The 20,750-nt window shown below is 35.1% G+C and overlaps 1 long non-coding RNA gene across 1 annotated transcript in view; it reads right to left on the minus strand.

Annotated features, from left to right (window-relative positions):
• Window positions 1-20,395, minus strand: part of LOC143666099 (uncharacterized) — an 87,530-nt gene extending 67,135 nt beyond the window's left edge. Inside the window, exons 1-2 of the long non-coding RNA XR_013167391.1 lie at window positions 20,330-20,395; window positions 9,993-10,094 (exon numbers count right to left, since the gene is read on the minus strand). This is a non-coding gene — a long non-coding RNA (uncharacterized LOC143666099). The remainder of the gene's footprint in view (window positions 1-9,992; window positions 10,095-20,329) is intronic.
• Window positions 20,396-20,750: the final 355 nt, after the last annotated feature.

A 20,750-nucleotide genomic window follows, 5' to 3' on the forward strand; every position in this document is an offset into this window, starting at 1 on the left:
TTTATATTGCCCTATTATCCTTTATGTGTGTAGAATATTTTTATTTCCATATTCTTATGATAGCAAAATAAAATTTAGAGACAATGAACACATTTAAATTGCCCATTTTTCTTAGATGTTAAGGAGCATTAGCCATATTCTGAAAAACGGCACATTACTACAAGCCTCTACAATAGCTGAAAGATGTAAATGTAAGTCAGTATTAAAAATAATTGAATATGTATAACAAATATAAATTGCTTAAGAAAATGCTGCTTTATCTTTTAATCTCAACAGTTTTTGCTCCCCAAATCAATCTGCAAACATTTTTATTCAATTTGAAACATGTCAAAAGATTTTTAAATTGCTATCAGGAAGGATCTTTAAAAAGACAAAAGAAATCACTACATAGTAGTCCAATAAACAAAAAGCTAAGTTGCAAACTGAAGGTTGCTGTTTGACAGCAGTTTGTAAAACTGTCAAAAATAGGTGACAGAGAGAAGAAAAAATCCTTCTGCCTGAGTTGTCATCTGTAGCCCATTTCAGTAGGTACATGTATTTAAACACTTTCAATGAGCTATTGTGGATCATATTCCAAAGTCATGTGCTGTTTGGGAATTCAAGCAGTGTGACCTGATGTACTAAATAGCATGGTTTGGCTAATGAGCAAATTCTCAGGAAGAAAATCTGGTCTGTCAGCTCCTTGATTTTCAGTAGTGTGACTTGAGCTCACATATGTCAAGGTCTCTGCAATGCCAGGAGGCAGTTTGGGGGGGGATTTCATGCCACAGAAACAGGAACAATTAATTTGATTTAGCTTCATTAAGTTTTCTAAATGTTCTTTGCCACATTTACCTACATTAGAATAAGCTAATTCAGGTATTTTACCTTCATGTGGGTGAATGTATGCACACACACATACTAAAGTTAGTTTAAATAAACCAAGGTATTACAAAATGACAATTGGTCTCTACAATGTGGTTCATTTTTGATATTTGGCATTCAATGTTCAGTTTGCCAGAATTTCTCAGCTGCATTATAGCTAATAAATAAATGATGCCTTAGTCAATCCTGCTGGATACTTACTAAAATCATTACAAATTTTCTACATGTTTTCATAGAATCAGTAATACCAACAGTCCTGCCACTAATTTAAGATATTGGCTATGAAGCTGTACAGTAAATATATATACATATAAATAAATATATATATATATATTTGTTTTTTATAAATATCCTGAATTAAATAATATAATTTAGTTCTTCAGAATTCAATCTTTACCCATGAGTAAATAACTGAAATTCATCTATTTAAATCTTTTTACTCTTCATTGCCTATAGCTGACACAACTCACCAGCCTATTGTTTTTTTTCAAATTGACTGAAGTGACACAAACATAAACAAAAAAATACATTCCTTTATTGGTGTCTGCCCATGTAAACAAACAAACAAACAAAAAACACATTCTTTTTGTAAACGTGAAAGGTCGGTGTGATAACTGTATTTATTCTACCATTCTTAGATTTTTCTTTTTTACAGATACTCCCTATATTGTGCCTGTATCTGTTAGTTAAGAAGATGGCTTTCCATTTAAAGACCATATTCCCAGCCTCCCTTTCACCATACCTGGCCATGTGACTATATTCTTGCTTGTGAAATTTGAGGAGGAGCAAATTGAGCTACCATCAGGTCATTTACACATGACTCTCATCTCTTTTCTCCTCCCTGTGTCAGGCAGAAAATGCAGCACTGACAACAGTCTTGACCATGTAGAGAAGGTTCGCAGCACGATTAAGGGAGATGCAGCAACAAGATGGAAAGATTATGGGTATTCATGAGCTGGTGAAACTACAGCTCCCATGCTTGCCAGAACCACTCACATTTACTGAACTCTTGCTAGAAAATAGATAATTTTTTTTCTTACTTAAGGTATATATATGTAGAGAGAGATTCTTTACTAATGTAGCTTGGGGTGTATTATAAATAATACATTTGGTTCCAAGAGAAATATAGAAATAATATTTCACCTCAAATGATTTCCATAGTTCTCCGGGAAATCTGATTAGAATGACAATGCAGAGAATTCTATGGTGATTATTTTACGACTTTTCAGGACTTAGATGCTGTTCAAGACCTCTAACATACCTGAGAAGTATGCATCTGAGGAAAATGCAGGAATCATATTGCTTATATTTGAAGCTGTTTTTAAAGTGGTGAATCAGTATAAGTGTAGTTTTTTGGAGGTAAACACAAAATGGAATTTATGTAAAAGAAGCATGAATAATTTAGCTATTGTAGTACATTTGGAAAATATCTTCTGTTATAATTCTTAAATATTTCAAATACCTAAAATCTACTTTCCATCAAAATGAGGCACAAATATTAATGCAATAGAGAAGATAAAAATATAAACATAAAAGTACTCAGTTAAACAGGACATTGAAGAAAAAGAGGAGAACATGAACAAAAAACAGCTAGCAAGATGGCACCTAAATAATACAAACATTAGCATAATTGTGTCAATTTGATGCTATTATGCAACCCAGGAAAGCCATGTTTTAATTCTGATCCAGTCTTTTAGGGACAGCTGTTTCCTTTAACCCTGATTCAATACTGTGGGGTAGAAGCTTTTGATTAGATTATCTCCACAGAGATTGACACGCTCAATTGTGGATGTGGCCTTTTGATTAGATGGAGATATGACTTCACCCATACCAGGTGGGTCTGGATTTACTGGAGTCATTTAAAAGAGGAAACATTTTGCAGAAAGCTCAGATCAGAGTCAATGTATACATTTGCAGACTGAGGAAGAAATAGCCCAGGAGCTAAGCAAAGACCCACAGATACAGCCGGAATCTAGAGAAGAAATCTCTGGCCTTGGCAGTGCTAAGCTAAGAGATGAAACCCAGAGTTTTGTCCTGGAGAAGCTCAGTGGATACCCACAAGTGCTTAGAGAAGATACTACTGGCATCAGAAGTGGGAAAATTTTCACAATGGAATATGAAACAAGGACCAGCAGATGCCAGCCATGTGCCTTCTTAAATCACTTTCTATTGAGCCAAGGTATCTTTTTCTGGTTGCTTAGTTAGGACATACTTACAGCCTTACATATGTAAACTTGTAACTTATTAAATTCCCTTTTTAAAAGCCATTCCATTTCTGATATATTGCATTCTGGAAGATTAATAAACTAATACAATAATCATATTTAAGTATAAATAGTCTAAACACCCTAGAAAGGACAGTCATTTTCAGATTGGGGTAGTAAAAGAAAACACCAACTGTATGTTTTCCATGAAAATTCTACTTTAAACCTAAAGATGTAGATAGATTAAAATAAAATACTGGACAAATGTACCATGCAAATAGTAACTAAAAGAAAGCTAGAATTGGTATATCAAGAAAAGTAGACCTTGAAGCAAGGATCATTACAGGGGTAATTAGAAATTTTACATAATGATAACTGTCAACTTCCAAGGTACTATAATAATGTTAAATATGTATGCACTTATCAACAGAACTTTAAAATACATGAGACCGAATCTGATGGAGGTGAAAAGAGAAATGGAAAAATCCATGAATACAATTGGAGACATCAACACGAGTTACAATAATTGATAAAAGTAATAGATAGTACAGATAAGAAGGATCTTAATTATACCATCAAACACTTAGGACTAATGGACTTTTATAAAATATTACCCCCAACAAAAGTACAGTAGTCCTTCTTCTCAAGCTCACATGGAGTATTCACAAACAAATACCATATCATGTATCACAAACAGTTCTCAAGAGGTTAAAGAATAGAAATGATACAACACATGTTTCAGGTCAAAATGAAATTAATCTATAAATCAAAAGCAAAAAGTTATCTGGAAAAATCCCAGATACTTAGAAATTAAACAGCACAATTTTTAATAACTCCCGGGCCAACCCATGGTAAATATTTCTAATATTTATATAACTATTGTAAATTTCTTTTGGTAGTGTTTGCATGATATTTTTTTCATGGAGAATAAAAAGTGTACTGAATGCAACTGAAAATACAACATATCAGAATTTATATGACTCATTAAAGTAGTAAGTAGAAGAAATTCTTATAATAGAATAGTAGTTATAAAATCAATGCTCTAATACTCTCCTTTAAGGGACAACTTAAAGAAAAGCAATCCAATTAAAAGGAAGCAGAAGAAAGGGAGTAATAAAGAACAGAAATTGTTAAATTGAAACAGAAAAACAAAAGAAAAAAGTGAAAGCAGATTTTTGAAAAGCAGTAAAATTAATACAGCTTTAGCCAGACTTTCCAAAGAGAAAGCAAGAGAGCTAGAGATGGATAGATATCCAGACAGACAGACAGATAGAAAGATAAATTACTAAAAACAGGAATTAAAAGGTGATATCAATACCGACCCATAAACATTAAATTCAACAACTTAGATAAAATGGGCCAATTTCTAGAAACACACAAACTACCAAAGTTCACTCAAGGGAAAATTAGAAGACCTGAATATTCTTAATGATATGAATCTGTAGTTAGAAAATCTAAAGAAAACCATAGTCTCATATAATTTCACTGGCAAATACAACCACATAGAGAATAAAAAATGCCAACTGATGAATACCTCAAAATTATTAAGGAAGAAATAGTAGCAATTCAAGAAATATTTTCCAAACATTTGAAGATGAGGAAACATTCTCTTACTCATTTTGAGGACATTGTACTTCTAGCACAGAAAAAACCAGACAGATGGCACAAGAAAGAATATTACACAACAATTTCCCTTATGGAAATAAACACGAAAATGCTTAACAGCATTTAAGCATTTCTGGATTCAGCAAGCTGAATCCAGAAATATATCACAATACACAGCAACTGCCATATTGAATCCAGAAATAATTCAGGGTAATAGATCATGATCTAGTTAGGTTTATTTCACAAATGAATTGTTTCATCACCCAAAAATCAGTCAATGTAATTAATCATACTAACAGACTAAGGCAGAAAAATGTCATATTATGATTTCAACAGATGCTGAAAAGAACATTGACAAAATCCAACATTGGGTGGTGCAACGGTGGCTCAGTGGTAGAATTCTTCCCTGCCATGCCAGAGACTGGGGTTCAATTCTTGGAGCCTGCCCATGCAAAAAGAAATTCCAACATCCTTACACTTACACATCCTTACAAGAAGTAAATTGTCAACAATCAAACAATAAAAGGCAGTTTATTACATCCGATTAAGGTCACCTAAAAAAACGATACTTAAGGCCATACTTTATGGTGAAAAACTGCGTGCTTACCCTCTGGGATCTGAAACAAGACAGGAACATAAAACCCCACCACTATCATTCAGCATCATGTGCGCATGTGCAGCACACACATATGCACACACACACACACAAACATATGTTATACAATCAGAAAATAAGACACAATTATTCTCTTTCAGAAGACATAACCTCTACAGAGAAAATTCATGAAGTATCTATAAAAATCTCTTAGAATTAATAAACAAAGTTAGCAAGGATGGAAGACAACACTCAAAATTCAATTGTATTTCTATATTACTGAACACCTAAAAAAAGACACTAATTTTTTTAAACAGGCAGTGACCTTTACAATAGCACCAACAAAGTCTGATACTAAGCTATAAGCCTAACAAAATGTATCCAGGATCTGTATGCTAAAATTTACAAAACACTGATAAATTACATCAAAGAAAACCTTAAAAAGAGAGAGAGAGAGAGAGAGAGAGAGAGAGAGAGAGAGAGAGAGAGAGAGAGAGATACAATGTTCATAGATTGGGAGACCCAAAAGACACCAGGGATCAATCTTCTTTAATTTCATCTTTGTATTCAATACAATCCCCCTCAAAATCCAGCAATATTTTTGTAGAGAGTGGTGAAATGATTTTTGAATTTATAAAGAAAAGCAAGAGGGAAGTAGAATAGCCAAAACATTCTGCAAGATAACTGTTCCCTTCGTGAAGTGTCAAGATCATGAAAACAAAATGTGAGGAACTCTCATAGATCGACCATTAAATGAAATGTGAAATCCTGGAACAGAAAGAGAATATTATTAGGACTCATGTGATCTGAATGTTTGTCCTTTATCTAATAGTATCATCAAGATTAGATTCTAAGGTTTGTTATGTATTTTATTATTTTAAAGATGTTGATGTAAGGGGAAACTGAAGTGTCTATATAACTCTATACATTTAAAAATGCTTCATGAGTTAAAAAAAATCAAAATTTAAAAATTAAATATATTCTAAGTGACTTCAGCTTCTCCAGTAATCCTGGAAGTTTTATAAGTTATTCTTATGATAATATTGTCTAGATTTTTGATTGATATATTATTATGCATATTTATTTACATAAAACAGTTTAGAAGGGAGTTCCTCACTGAAAGCCAAGATACATCACTAATTTTAACTCTGTGCCTAACAAGCTTCATGATTTTTTTAAATAAGCAATTTTTTATAACTACACTTCAGCCCTACAGAGGTAAAATATTAGGAATTGGAGGATTATTTGACTATATAATGACAAATACTTCATCCAATGCAATTCTATTATTTAAATATTCTATGTCTATTCAATTAGGTAATAATATTAAAATCCTTAATCCTTTTCTATGTTTTATGGTGTACTAAGGTGCCATAAATTTTAAGTTTGTTGCCCCCTCATTAATACATTTGTCTCCCTGATACGTTTTTCTGCTGAATCAGGAGGTACCTCATGCTTGCAGCAGAGGATCTGACCAGTAAAATATCTGAAACGTAATTTGATAAAACCCAGTCATTACTCCTTCAGCATATAGTTACTGGGCAGTAGTATTCATCAGGCGTCATGCTCACCAAAAGGGAAAAACTGAAAAAATCAGGTATGTTAATGGACCTTGCAGAACTCCAATGGGAGATAAGTGATCCAATTCTAGAATGTTTAGAAAACTGGAAGGACTTTGGAATACCTGGAATGTAGTGTGTGTCTATTATTTCAAATACTCTGCAATGGATGACAGGAAAACATAGGAATCTCTGTATGATTTTGTAATGACACGATGATTTTGTTAACTAATTTTTTTATTAGAAAAGTTGTGGGTTTACAGAACAACCATACATAAAATACAGGATACCCATATATTGCCCCACTACCAACACTTGCTATGGTGTGGAAAATTTGTTACAATTGATAACACATTTTTGTATACTACTTTTTAACAGTAGTTACCTTTGTTACAATTGATGAAAGATTGTTAAAGTATTACTATAACTGTTGTTCATAGTTTATTTAGGGGTATTTTGCTCATGTTCCTGAAATACCATTTTTTTCATGCATGTCTTTATTTTATTGCTCATCTGCCCATACACTGGGTAATAATAATGGTTAATAATACTGTACCAATACTGGTTCATCAACAAATGCACCGCTTTCATCTAAGACGTTAATTGGGGAAACCTGGTATGGGGTGAGAGGGAATCGTGGGGACTCTTACATTACTGCATATTTTTTCTGTAAACCTAACAATTCCTTTAAGAAAGCCTATTTAAAAATGTGCTACCTGCTTTAATAAATATTGGAATGCAATGCTTAAAATATTAAAAAATGTAATTTCCTCATGTATTTAGAATTCTAGTGTTTATAAACACTCTTAAAATAATGATAAGCAAAATGTTCATATTTTCCTTTCACTCCGTTTGGCAGTTTGTCACTTTTACATCTCTCCCATATATTCAATGCAAAAATACAATCTTCAATAGTTTTTCTTTGCCTCCCCCACAACAGTAATAAAACAAAACATTAGGCAGAGGAAATAGTCACTTCTGAGAAGGTCACCCACTTTTGCCTCCACTTGGACAATGTTCTGTTAGTTTCCTCTCTCTTTACTATGGTCAAAGTTATGTGTCCTAATGGCTTCATTTTCTCTTGTCTAAAATATTGTAATGACTGTCCTATCCCATTTTCTCTTCTATTCTATTTTTCATTCAAATATTGTCCTTTTCCCCCTCCATTCCACTGTTAGTTCTCTCAAGAATTTGCCATCTTCCTTTAAATATATGACTCATATCCCAGTGAATTCACTGAAACTATCTTTTAATCCACTAATAATATCCAAATTGTGACTTTTATATTAGCATGCTCTGTTGATTTATTTTTAACATGTGGCTTTAATTACAATCAGAAAAGAAAGAAAAATTGTCTAGAAAATTAGAAATTGCATACTTATTGAAATTATATTTTTAAAATATCAAATGAAGAAAATTAATTTTATTTATAGCTGCTCTGTAGAATCTGTTTCTATTAAAAACAGACAATTCTATAACCATTCATAGAAAAGGCCAACTTCTATTATCAGTTTAATTTCTTTCAGACAAACATTTTGAGTATTAAAATTCATATGAATGACAAGATATCTCTTACTTTTAGTTTATTATGAATTCTATTCATGTATTAATGTAATTTTTTAAATATTGTGAATTTCATTACTATGTTTTCAGGTTTTTCTCTAAATGCTTATATTATAATAGTTTAACAGAAATACTGAACAATTTGAAAGTTCAATGTAAATATTATTATTTAAATTTGTTTTCATTTAGAAAGCAATCATATTTATAAACTTTACATAATACATACTGTGAAAATTATGACATAGAAAATTATTTCATTTATTAACTAGATAAATTCAATATCAATTCTAGAAAGTGTTTTAAAACCACAGTATTATGTGTCTCTCTTATAATCTGTACATAATTTTATACTCATAAATATGCATTCCTAGAAATATAGAATAGATGTAAAAGATTACAAAGTAATGTGAATGGAAAAGTGGTTGAAAAGCTAAAAAACCCTAAAATAGATGGAAATACAAGTTTTCAGTGAAAGAACAATATGAAGGAGAGAAAAAAGGAAGTAAAGGCCTGTATAACATTACAATTGGCCATTTGCCCACCTCTACAGCATATGTAATGATTCATTCTGATTCATGAACAAAGACAACTGGTTTGACACGCTTCATGTGCATAATTTCTCTACCTGACAACTAAAAAGAGACTGATGATTTACATTTTGAATAATTTGAAGAATGACTGAATTTTAATATTTGCAAAACTATTAAAATGTGTTTTTCCTTTCTGTTTTTATTTTAAATTTGAAAGACAAACTATTATATTTCATCAGTGCTTTGTAATATGGAATTTACTGATTTCTCAAATTAATCTTATCACATCTTAGATCCATGAATTTGACTTGGCCCCAATATAAGATGAACACATTATTACAAGACTAAAGCACACCACCACCCTACCCATATTTTAAAGATTCTGAAGTTATGATGGAACTGACAAGAAAAGTTAAAAGAAACTCTGTGGTTACTAGGAGTGAGAGTGTCTTCTGATTCAGACTTTGTCATTATGTGTAGATGCCCAAACATAGATGTACTTAAATGGTCCAGCTCACTTCACTGTTAATTCATGGAATTATTTCTATTGGTGATATCACATGCAGTTTGACGGAAGGATCCCTCTTTCACCTTAAAGTTTCTTCAAATTCAAGATACTGAAATTCAACACTGGACAGAAAATTCCTTGACACATTACTAAACGACATAAATAAAGACAGTTGGCATTGCTAAGGCATTCGGATTATGTCACAGGATTTCCAAAGCTAGGAAACACTGGTGTTCATGAGTCAACATATGACTCATATGTTGCAAAAGTCATCAATCACAGCTGAAAATAAATCCGCGAAATCATTGCATTTTTAACAAAATGTAATTCATTCAAGAAGTAAACAGAAACAAAATCATAAAACAGAATGATAAACTCTAAAATAACTAGAAAAGGTAGTGAAAAATAATAGTGAATTACTTAATTTGTTTTGTAAGTGCTAGAAATTATGATTCAACCATAGCTATTAGATATCTTACAATGTTAAGACTGGGAAAACCGGGTTTCAGCTTAATCAGAAACTTGAACATTTCAAGATTTGAGAAACTTGAAAGTGTCTCTTACCTTATCTCATTTCTGTTTCTATGAACAACTGTTTAATTCTGCTCACTTCAAACTGATTTCCTTTGCTTCTCAATTTATGTTGAGAAAAAATATGAAGCATCCCTTTCATGAAGAGAAAGAGAGATTTCCTTTACTCTTTACGAAGTTCACAATCCTTAGGAAAGTAAATATCAGACTTATAGCTTGGAAAAGGTACTTAAACATTACATACACACAGAAAAAAATGTGTGTATACTTATGCAGGCAAGTTTCCAGCAAATACAGACAAATATAAATAGTTCATAAAATAAAATTAGAAACTATAAATTAAGAACTCTTCTGAAAAATTAACATGCAAAAATGTCCAAGACAAAATTGAAAAATGTCACTAGACTAATCATAACAAACCTAAAATGTGTGTCAAATATCAATTTCCTATTAGCACTAGCCCCAGACTGATTTTTGGTTGAATTCTGGCAAAAATTTAAGGACAGGTATTTCAGGAAGAGAGACCAGAAAAGAATAAAACTAAAAGACAATTATATGATCATAAAATGAGTCAGACATCCTAATTAAAAACAGACTACATAACAGTGACATTCAAAAGGATGCTAAATCCAAGGTAGAAAGTGGTTCAGCATGAAAACATATAGTAGTGAAATTTACAGCATTAATTGATTAAGTGAGAAAATATATGTGATCATTTTCATTGATGCAATAAAATGGATAAAATCCATTACCAATTTATCATTTTAAAATAGGCATAGCAAACTGGAAACAAAAGTGAACTTCCTTAACTTGATATCAGGAAATTTATAGTAAACATCAAATATAAAGAATACCTATTCTCATCCCTATTATTACATTTTAATGGTGATCCTGGTTAATACAATGAAGTAAGAAAAGGAAATTAGAGATATACAGATTTGAAGGGAAGAGTCAAAGTATTTACACTTAAAAATATAGTATTAAAATTGAAAGTAATCTCTTACCTCTAAAGCCAGGCTGCCTAGTTTTAATAGAAAGAGCCTAGAACAACCTTTCATTGGTTAAGTGCTATTTAGGTGCTTGATCTTATTTTTAACATTTGGGGACAATTTGATCATGTACTAAGAAAGCTAAGAGTCAACTGGCAAATAGAAAAAATGATAGACTTGAAAAAGAACCAAATGGAGTTTTCAAAAGCAATAAATTTCAGGTAACGATATTACTAATTAGAAAGTATGATAGGATAAATGACCTTATTCCCATATCATAAAATCCATTTGCCCTTACCAACCTATTCCCTCTGCAGCATTTTCTGTCAGATTGTCCAGTTCTCCAGTAGTGTAGGGGAAATAAAGTTGAAACCATCCTTGAATTCTTTATTCCATAATCTGTGTATATTTCATTAGCAAATCCAGGATCAAACCACTTCCTTTGTTGCTTCCATTCTGGTCAACGATAGTATAATAGCTCACCTATATTGTTCCATAGCCTCCTCACTAGTTTTCCTTTTTTACCCCTTGTTCCCTTATCCTATTTCAGCAGAGTAGCCAGTTAATCTTACAAAACAGAAAGTAGCTCACAACACCCTTTTCCTTATATCATTCAGACCAAAACCGAAAATCCTTATATAGTCCAAGTCCTTACACAAAATGGACAATAATTTGCACTTTGACCTCATCTCCTATGTTTCTTCCCTTCTTAAAATCTGTTTCTGGCACACTGGAGCCTTGTACAAGCTAAACAGTTTCCTGCAGACGTTGAAAAACACAAAGGAATAGGACATAGTCACACTTTCTTCAAGAAGCTTATTCTGTAGTTGAGAATACAATACATCTGAAATGGCACAGAAAACACAATAATCAGTGCCCCAAAATGCAGACTGTTGATGACTTTTCTATTCTTTCTTCAAGAGCGCAAACCTCTGGCATATCATTAGGCAACAAAATGAACAGTATAAAAATAAACTCTCACAATTTGCAAAGAACAACCTAGAAGAATGGGTTCTGATTCTTCCAGTCTTAAGTTCTTTACAAAAGCTATGACATGGCTCTTCTTTCTAGAAATGTTATTCTCCATATACCAGCATATTTTGCAGTTTCATTTCAGATAACTGTTCAAATGCCATTAAATAATCCTTAGCACCTGTTGTGGTTTGAAGCTGTATGTACCCCAGAAAAGTATGCTCTTTAAATTAATCCATTCCTGAGACATTCCAGGAAGGTGGCAGAATAGGATAGGTTGGGATCACTCCTACTCCAAGGAACAGCTAGAGAAGTGAGAGAAAAATGACCAGGACACCTATTCCAGGGTGTAAGGGACCTTTAAAGTGTCTTCTGCACCACATAGAGAGTCCTGGTTGCAATTGCTGAGGAATCGAGATGCAGAGAACCGAAGAACATCCTGCTAGTGCCAACAGCCTTTTCATGCCCCTTTCCAAACGGAGGCCCAGAGCTCTCAAAAGTTCATGGACAGGGAAGTAGGGACTAAGAAGTGAGTCAAGCAGCGTGCCTTAATGCTCTACACCCACGCATGCCACCCCTGCTCCGTGATCTGTGACTCCTCCATGCCCCACACAAGTGAAACCTGACCCCACCCTCGCACCATGCTCCAAGCACACGATCCTGAACCCCCCACCTGCTCAACCCAATCTGTGCTTGTTTGAAAATATTAGGTACTCCAGAAAAGCCATTGTTTAGTCCTGGTCTAGTCTTGTGGGAGCAGTCATTATTTTTCATCTTGATTCCATACTGTAGGTTGGAATCCTTTGTTTATATTATCTCCAAAGAGATGTGACACACCCAATTGTGGGTGTGATCTTTTGATTAGATAGAGATGTGTCTCCACCCACTCAAGGTAGAGTTGTCGGTGGCCCTTTAAGAGGGAACCATTCTGAGAACAAGTTTCAGAGCTGTCAGAAACAACAGAGAACTCATTGCTGACAGAAACTTCACAGCAGAATTGATGCTGATGTTGATACTTGGAGAACAAAGACATAGATGTATAGAGATGCTTGGAGCCCAGCAGAAGTTACCATGAGATGTTAAGCAAGCCAGAACCTGGAGAGAGCCAAGGGAGGCCACGAGATGAAATCCAGCCTTGGAAAGCAAAACAAGGAATCCCCACAGGAACAGAGGCTGAAAGTAATGGAACCCAGGAGCAAGGGACCAGCCGATGCCAACCATGTGCCCTTGCAGCTGACAGAGTGGTTCCTGACCTTTCTTGAGTGAAGATAACTTCTTGTTGGTCCTTAATTTGGACAATTCCAGTACCTTAGAAGTATAAATCTGTAACTTATTAAATTCCCCTTTATAAAAGCCACTCCATTTCTGGTGTATCGCCCTTCGACAGCTTGCAGTATGACACACCACCTCACATCCCCGTTCAGCGTACATGCACATGGCCACTGCAGCCAGATCCACCTCTCCTACACAAGCACACAACCTCGCCCTGCCAATCTTGAGACCTGCACACCCAGAACCTCACCCTCCACTTCACCCTCCCTGCCCCCTACAGGTGCTCACCTGGGCATCCAGGCTGCACATGTGGACCACACTGCCTCGCAGCCTGCACAGTCACACAACCCTGCCAGGGACCTCCTGAGCTCTGCACATGTATACATCAGTGTCTGACAACCCAGGCTTACACATGTGCCCATGCACACCCATTTCCTCCCTGCCCTGGCACCCGGCATCTGCACCCTGCCCCTTTGAGCCCTGCACCAAGTCCCCTTGGCCCTAAGAACGTGTGCATCCCTTCCTCACCCCCTAGATCTGGGCAGGCTCTCACCTATGCATTCTGACCACATCTGTCCCCAAACCATGGAGGTACAGCCCTACCTCACCCCCCTTGAGCTCTTTGCACATTCATACCAGAGCCTCACCCCCAGACACATGCATACTACCAGGGCTCTGCCCTCCAGACAAATGCACACAAGAGCCCTGACACCCATATAGGCATACACAAAGACACTGCCCACACTACCCACACACATGCACACTCATGTCCTGCCTGCCTGGGCACCCAAGCATCCATGCTCTATCTCAAACCCTGCACCCTGCTCCCACTACTCACACACGTGCACATACACACTTGCCTCCCACCCAAGCACAAGTGCCCCACTCCCATACCTGGCAGTATGCATCTGTGCCACACAGCCCTTGCCCTGTGCATATATGCATTCCTGCTCCAATCCCCCACACTGGTGTATCTGTGCCAGGCCCCCTCATAACACCCACTTGACCCACATCCCATGCAACCTGCACCCGGCCCCTGCACACTTGCACATCTGTATCCTGGTTGTCCTGAATCCCCTCCCCCAGTGCAAGGATGCACCACACCCTGTTCTGTGCTCCAGCTTTGGTGCCTCTAACCCCCCACCCTGATACCCATGACCCCCACACTCCATGTGCTCATCTGCATCTTGCCATCACACCAGCCCCCAGGCCTCCACACAACCCACACCATCTGTCTCATGCCATGCCCTACCACTGTGTCTCTCATGCAGCTCTCTGCCCCTGTGCTCCAAGGCCTGCCTGAGCTGCATCCCACCCCAGCATAGTGCCCCTTACCCATGCCTATACCTGGGCGATACACCAGAACTGGACTGCCATCCATCACTGCACTGTTGTGTCCTTTTCCATGTCCTATGTCCTGCTTCACAGCCATTCCACAAATACAAAGCTTTAGACTACTGAAGGAAATTAAATTCCAAAGTCACCTCATCAAGATATTTGCATGCTCAATGGCAACAGAAAATCACTAAGCATATGAAGATGCTGACAGACATAGCCCTGCCTAATGACCAAATTAAAACACGAGAAGTGACATAGACTTTGGAACAACTAATCAAAGATGTTCATATAAGTCTACTAAATAAAATCAATGGGTTGACTAATGACATAATGTTCAAGAAGATACCAAAAGAGCATAAAGAAGAATTTGAAAGAATAAATAAAGAAAAAGCTGATATCAGAGAGATTAAAGATATTGTAGACCAAATAAAATATATATGAGGGGCACACAACACAGATTTGAAAAGGCGGAAGAAAGAATAAGTGAACTAGAGGACAGAACAACTGATTTTGAACTACCAAAAAAGCAAATGGCAAAATAGATGTAAACATTTAATTGGTTGTCAGGGAAATGATATACAAAATGAAGTGCACAAATATATGGGTCAATAGTGTGCCAGAAGGAGAAGAGAAGAGAAAAAAACTAGGACAATTAGCTCAAGATACAATGGGGGAAAAACTTCCCAACCCATACAGAAGACACAAATATGCAAATTAAAGGAGCCCAATGAACTCCAAATAGGATAAATACAAATATGCTTACTCCCAAGACATACACTAATCAGTCTGTCAAATGTTTGAGAGAAGCAGAAAATACTAAAAGAGGCAAGAGGAAAATGATCTACTACATACAAGGGAAACCACATAAGACTGAGTTCAAACTCCTCAACAGGCACTATGGAGGCAAGAAGGCAGTAGCATGATATGTTTAAGATCCTGAAAGACAAAAATTTCTGGGTAAGAATTCTGTTCCCAGTCGAATTGTCCTTCAAAAGTGGGGGAGATATTAAAATTATCACAGACAAACAAACGCTGAGAGAATTTGTCAGCAAGAAATTGGCCCTACAAGAAATGTTAAAAGGAGTTTTTATGGCTGAAAAAAGAAAAAGACCAGAGAGGGAAGTCTGGAGGAGGGCACAGAACTGAAGAGTACCAGTAAGTATAACTTAAAGGATAAAAAGAGAAAGAAGGAAAAGAATATACAGATCTGAGAAATGAAATCTAAAGTAGAAGAAGGTGGATTCAAGAAATGCCTTTACAGTAATAATTTTGAATCTTAATGGACTAAACTTACCAATTAAAAGATACAGTTTAGTAGAATAGATTAAGAAATATAATCCAGCTATATGCTGCTTACATGAGACACATCTTAGATGCAAGGATACAAACAGATTGAAAGTGAAAAGGATGGAAAAAGATATTCCATGCAAGGTATAACCAAAAGAAAGCAGGAGTAGCTATAGTAATATCAGACAAAATAAACGTAAATGTAGAGAAATCATAAGAGACAAGGAAGGATACTATTAATTAATAAAAAGGTAAATTTACCAAGAAGAAATAGCAATCACAAATGTTTATGCTCCCAATCAAGTAGCTCCAAAACCCATGAGATGAACATTGGCAAAACTGAAGGGAATGATAGATGCCTCAACGATAATTGTAGGAGACTCAATACACCACTCTCCTCTACAGATAGAACAACCACACAGAGGATTAACAAGGAAATTTAGAACTTAATTTCATAAATGAATTAGACATAATGAGATATGTATAGGTCATTAAACCCCAAAATACCAGGTTCTTCTCAAGTACTCATGGAACATTCTCCAGAATAGATCACATACTGGGGCACAAAAAACAGATTTTTATACATTTAAAAATATTGAAATTATTCAAAGCACTTTTTTGATGACAGTGGAATGAAGTCGGAAGTAAATAAATGCCAAAGAATGAGAACTTCCACAAATATATAGATATTAAGAAACACACTCATAAACAACCACTGGGTCAAAGAAGAAATTCTTAGAGAAATATCTGAAAATGAATGAAAAGAAGAATGCAACATATCAGAATTTATAGGATGCAGCAAATGCAGTGCTGAGAGGGAAATTAAGGAAGAAATAAAGAAGAAAGAGCAAAACTCGAAGACTTAGCTGCTCATCTGGAGGAACTAGAGAAAGAACAGCAAACTAACCCCAAAGCAAATTGAAAAAGAGAAATAACAAAGAATAAAGCAGCATTAAATAAATGGAAGAACAAAAGAACAATTGGAAGAATCAGTAAAACCAAAAGTTGGTTCGTTGAGAAAATCAATAAAATTGGTGCACTTCTAGCAAGGCTGACAGAAAAAAAAGAAAGAAAGAAAGAAAGAAAGAGGATATAAACATAAAAAAAATCTGAAATGAGAAAGGGTCATCACCATGGGCTATGAAGAAATTTTAAAAAGATCATAAGAGGATACTAAGAACAACTACACACCAACAAACTAGATGACTTAGATGAAATGGACAAATTCCTGGAAACACATGAACAAGCTCTACTGACTCAAGAACATCTAGAAGATCTCAACAAATAAATCACAAGTAAGGAGATTCAATCAGTCATCAAAAATCTTACTATAAATTCAAGGTGTGATCATTTTTTTCAAGGTGGATCTTAATCCTCTTACTGAAGTCCTGTATAAAAGAATGAGATTTAAACAAAGAGAGAGAGAGCCATAGAAGTAAGAAGCAGAAATCAATGAAACCTGGAAGAGAAGTGACAGTCTAGTCGATGTTGCCATGTGCTTTTCTACGTAAAGAGGAGCCCAGGATCACTGGTCGTCAGTCTTCAGGAAGAAAGCATTGTTTTGATGATGTCTTGATTTAGACATTTTCATAGCATCAAAACTCTAAGCTTCCAAGCTAATAAATTCTCATAGTGGAAAGCCAATGCATTCTGTCATACCTTCTATGAGTCCCTTACCAAACTAAACCACCACCCTCTATAAAATCGTAACTCAGATTTCACCTGCACCTTTCCTCTGCCCCCTTCCAGCCTTATTTTTCTCCATATCCTTTATAACTATATGACCTGTTATGGTTTCACTCATTTATTTCTTTATTGTCTGGTTCTTCCCCAGATATTGCTATGTCTCTGATTCCTTGAAGAATTCCTAACACACACCAGGAACTCAATAAATATGTGTCTAATAAATAAGTAAATGAATACATAAGTGAAATGAAAATGTAAAGACCCAACAACATAAGAGAAAAATATATATGTGTTAATGTTATGAGTAAAACTGCATAACTGTATTGATAAGAGATTTTGAAGAGCTTCAAGTTTGGAGATGTATATACTATTTATAGTCATATAATATTCAAGGCTCCTTAAATTAACACATACACTCAGTGCACTCCCAATCAATTTTGAAAGAGATTATTCATGGAACCTGACAAATTTTAAAATTTTCTGTGAGATTTTAATATATGTTCTAAGGAGAAAAGGAAATGAGACATATTGAAATATATAGTGATTTAACGAGTGATTTGGCACAGAAAAAAACATATAGAACAAAATCTGGAAAGAGGTTCATGGATATAGGGATATTTGGCATTTTTCAGCTATAACAATTTTAAGAAAGGACATACAAAGAATACACCTGCCAATAAATAGTGCTGTAAAATATTCCAATCTCAAAACATGCATATGTAACTTTCCAGATGGTTCATTAGCACCACACACATATATATAAATCAAGTTTTAAATTTTTTACAAGAAAATGTACAGTGTCAAAACACATGGTAAAAAATGTTAAAAGGCAAATAAAAGATTTGAAGAAAATGTTTGCAGCATGTATAGCACACTAAGGGTTCCTCCGTAAAAACCACTAGCATATTCAGCTATAAACGTCAAGATAAATGAGGTACAAAACAGTTTATACTTAATGGAAAAATAGTCCAAGTGTACAGATGTAGAGATACTTTACAGAATAGAACATCCAAATTCCCAAGAAACATAAATACATGTGTGACAAGTTGATTGAATTTACCTGCAAACAGGAAAAATTGCCGCATCAAGAAAAAAGGATTGGTAGTATCAACTATTGAGAAGATTTTGTGGAGAGTTTTTGTTTACAGCATATGGATATGTGAATTGGAGCATGCATTCCAGAGGGCAGTGTTTCTCTCTAAAAACCTGAAGTATGGATGCCAGTGACTCAGTCCAGGTAAACACTCATAGTGATGTTACATAAGGAGATACATCCATGAACAGGCATTGTTGCATTGTTCATGACAGAAAAAATTCAGAAAGTCACATAAGTAGTCACCAACTAGGAAATAGACATAATTTATTATACCTAACATTAAAGTAAACTGAATCTATACTCATCAACTTGGAAATACCAGAATTATATTGAGGAAAGACAAATACATGAATATACAGATATACACGCATTCTATAAATGCAGGATTTCAGTTTGTTTTTAAAACTTATCACTGGAAGTCTTTACTTTATATTTATGAAAACATACAGGTAAAGAAAGTATAAAAGAAAAAGGCCTTGGAACTTCCTAACCTTAGTTATAATAATAATTACCTGTGGGGAGAAAATAACCAGTGTTCATCTGAATTTAGTGTAATTTGTTATAACCTAACTTTTTAAAGCCATTGAACTGATATATGGCAAATGATACTTGCATGCTTAAAATTAATTTTCAAACCAATCCTCTAGGGTAGGTTAATAAAAAAGATGTATATCTTAAATGTTAAGTCATTTTCCCCATTATCAACCATAACTGTTATTTAGTAAATGGAGTGTTTTTCTTTCAGCTGATGATGAGCTTTTTATTTCAAAATTGGTATGGTGCAAAATGAGAGGGCTTGTATTCTAGACTACTGAAGAGGGATTGGGGTAGTTCTGGTACTTATGGATTAAAATTTCTAAATAATTTACCACCAGTGTGTATACTGGTGTTTCATCTTGGAAGGTTTGACTTTAGAGTCGGTATGCAAATATAAAGCATTGTTCACATTTATTCATAAACATTCCTTCTAAAGGTATCACATCAGAGATAAATATATTTTCTCTCCATTAATCCAGTGTCTTTTTGGTCCCCAGTGCTCAAACATAGTACTTCACCCCACATTGGGCTTAGGAAACTTCTTACGAAAAGAAAAAAGAAAAAAATTTTCATTTAAGCATTGGAATCGCCTTCACTCCATTTAGATGCACACATTCTGGGAGGATGTAGGAAATGAAGGTGACTAAAGAACCATAGATTCAAATCTTTCATCTCAATTTCACCCTGGAGCATGCTTACTTTGAAGCCTGATTTCACTGAGTGCAATAAAATGATGTAAATTCTTATTTCTCCTTCTGTTTTATCTTTATTATATTATTGATTTATTCTCAGGCTATTATACTTTTACAAACCCCTAACCGTGAATCTTGTAGATACGTATTATAAAACCTAATATATTTCCCTGAACCAATAAGACTTTTCCCTTCTGATCAAATAAATCCTGCACTTCCCTTCTGCTTTATATATATATAATTAGAAAACACATGTATATATATGTTTCCTAATTTCCATCTACCAATAAAAAGTCATTTCTCTATTTCCCCATGTCTTTCTTTCTTATTGTTCCTCCACTTAAAACTTACCAGCATCCCCTTCTTCTACCAGGCTGAGAAGTATGGAGAAGCCAAGGTTCAAAAAAAAAAAAAAAAAAACTTACCAGCAATAATAATTATATAAAAACACATCCAAACATTATTAAATCAGCTATAATCATATCCTTCTTACTTGCTCACCATGATCACTTGGGCGATGAAGAGAATCCCTGCCGTGCTGGGGAAGCCATGGACATGCCCAGTGGCCATCTCTCAGCTCTTGTCTACGCCCCTTTTTTCTTTGTGTGAAGATGTTTCAATGTGTTTCCATTTCAGAGCTTGAGAGGGACATTAGATCTCATGGAATGGCCTGACTCTACCTTGAATCCCAGAACTGTAATAAGCAGCCCCAGGGGCTTATCAAGTGGCACTCTGCGAAAAGTTCCTTAATGCATGCTTTATGCCCAGTGGTAGGACCGTCTTCCTGGAGAATAAATACCCCACCCTGAGACAGTACAATTGCCCTCCTCTCTGAGGTAAAGAAGTGCATGCATGGTGGGCCATGGTGGCTCAACAGGCAAGAATGCTCACCTGCCATGCCAGAGGACCCAAGTTCGATTTC

Source organism: Tamandua tetradactyla, chromosome 22 (assembly GCF_023851605.1).
Source record: "Tamandua tetradactyla isolate mTamTet1 chromosome 22, mTamTet1.pri, whole genome shotgun sequence".
Lineage (NCBI taxonomy): Eukaryota > Metazoa > Chordata > Mammalia > Pilosa > Myrmecophagidae > Tamandua > Tamandua tetradactyla.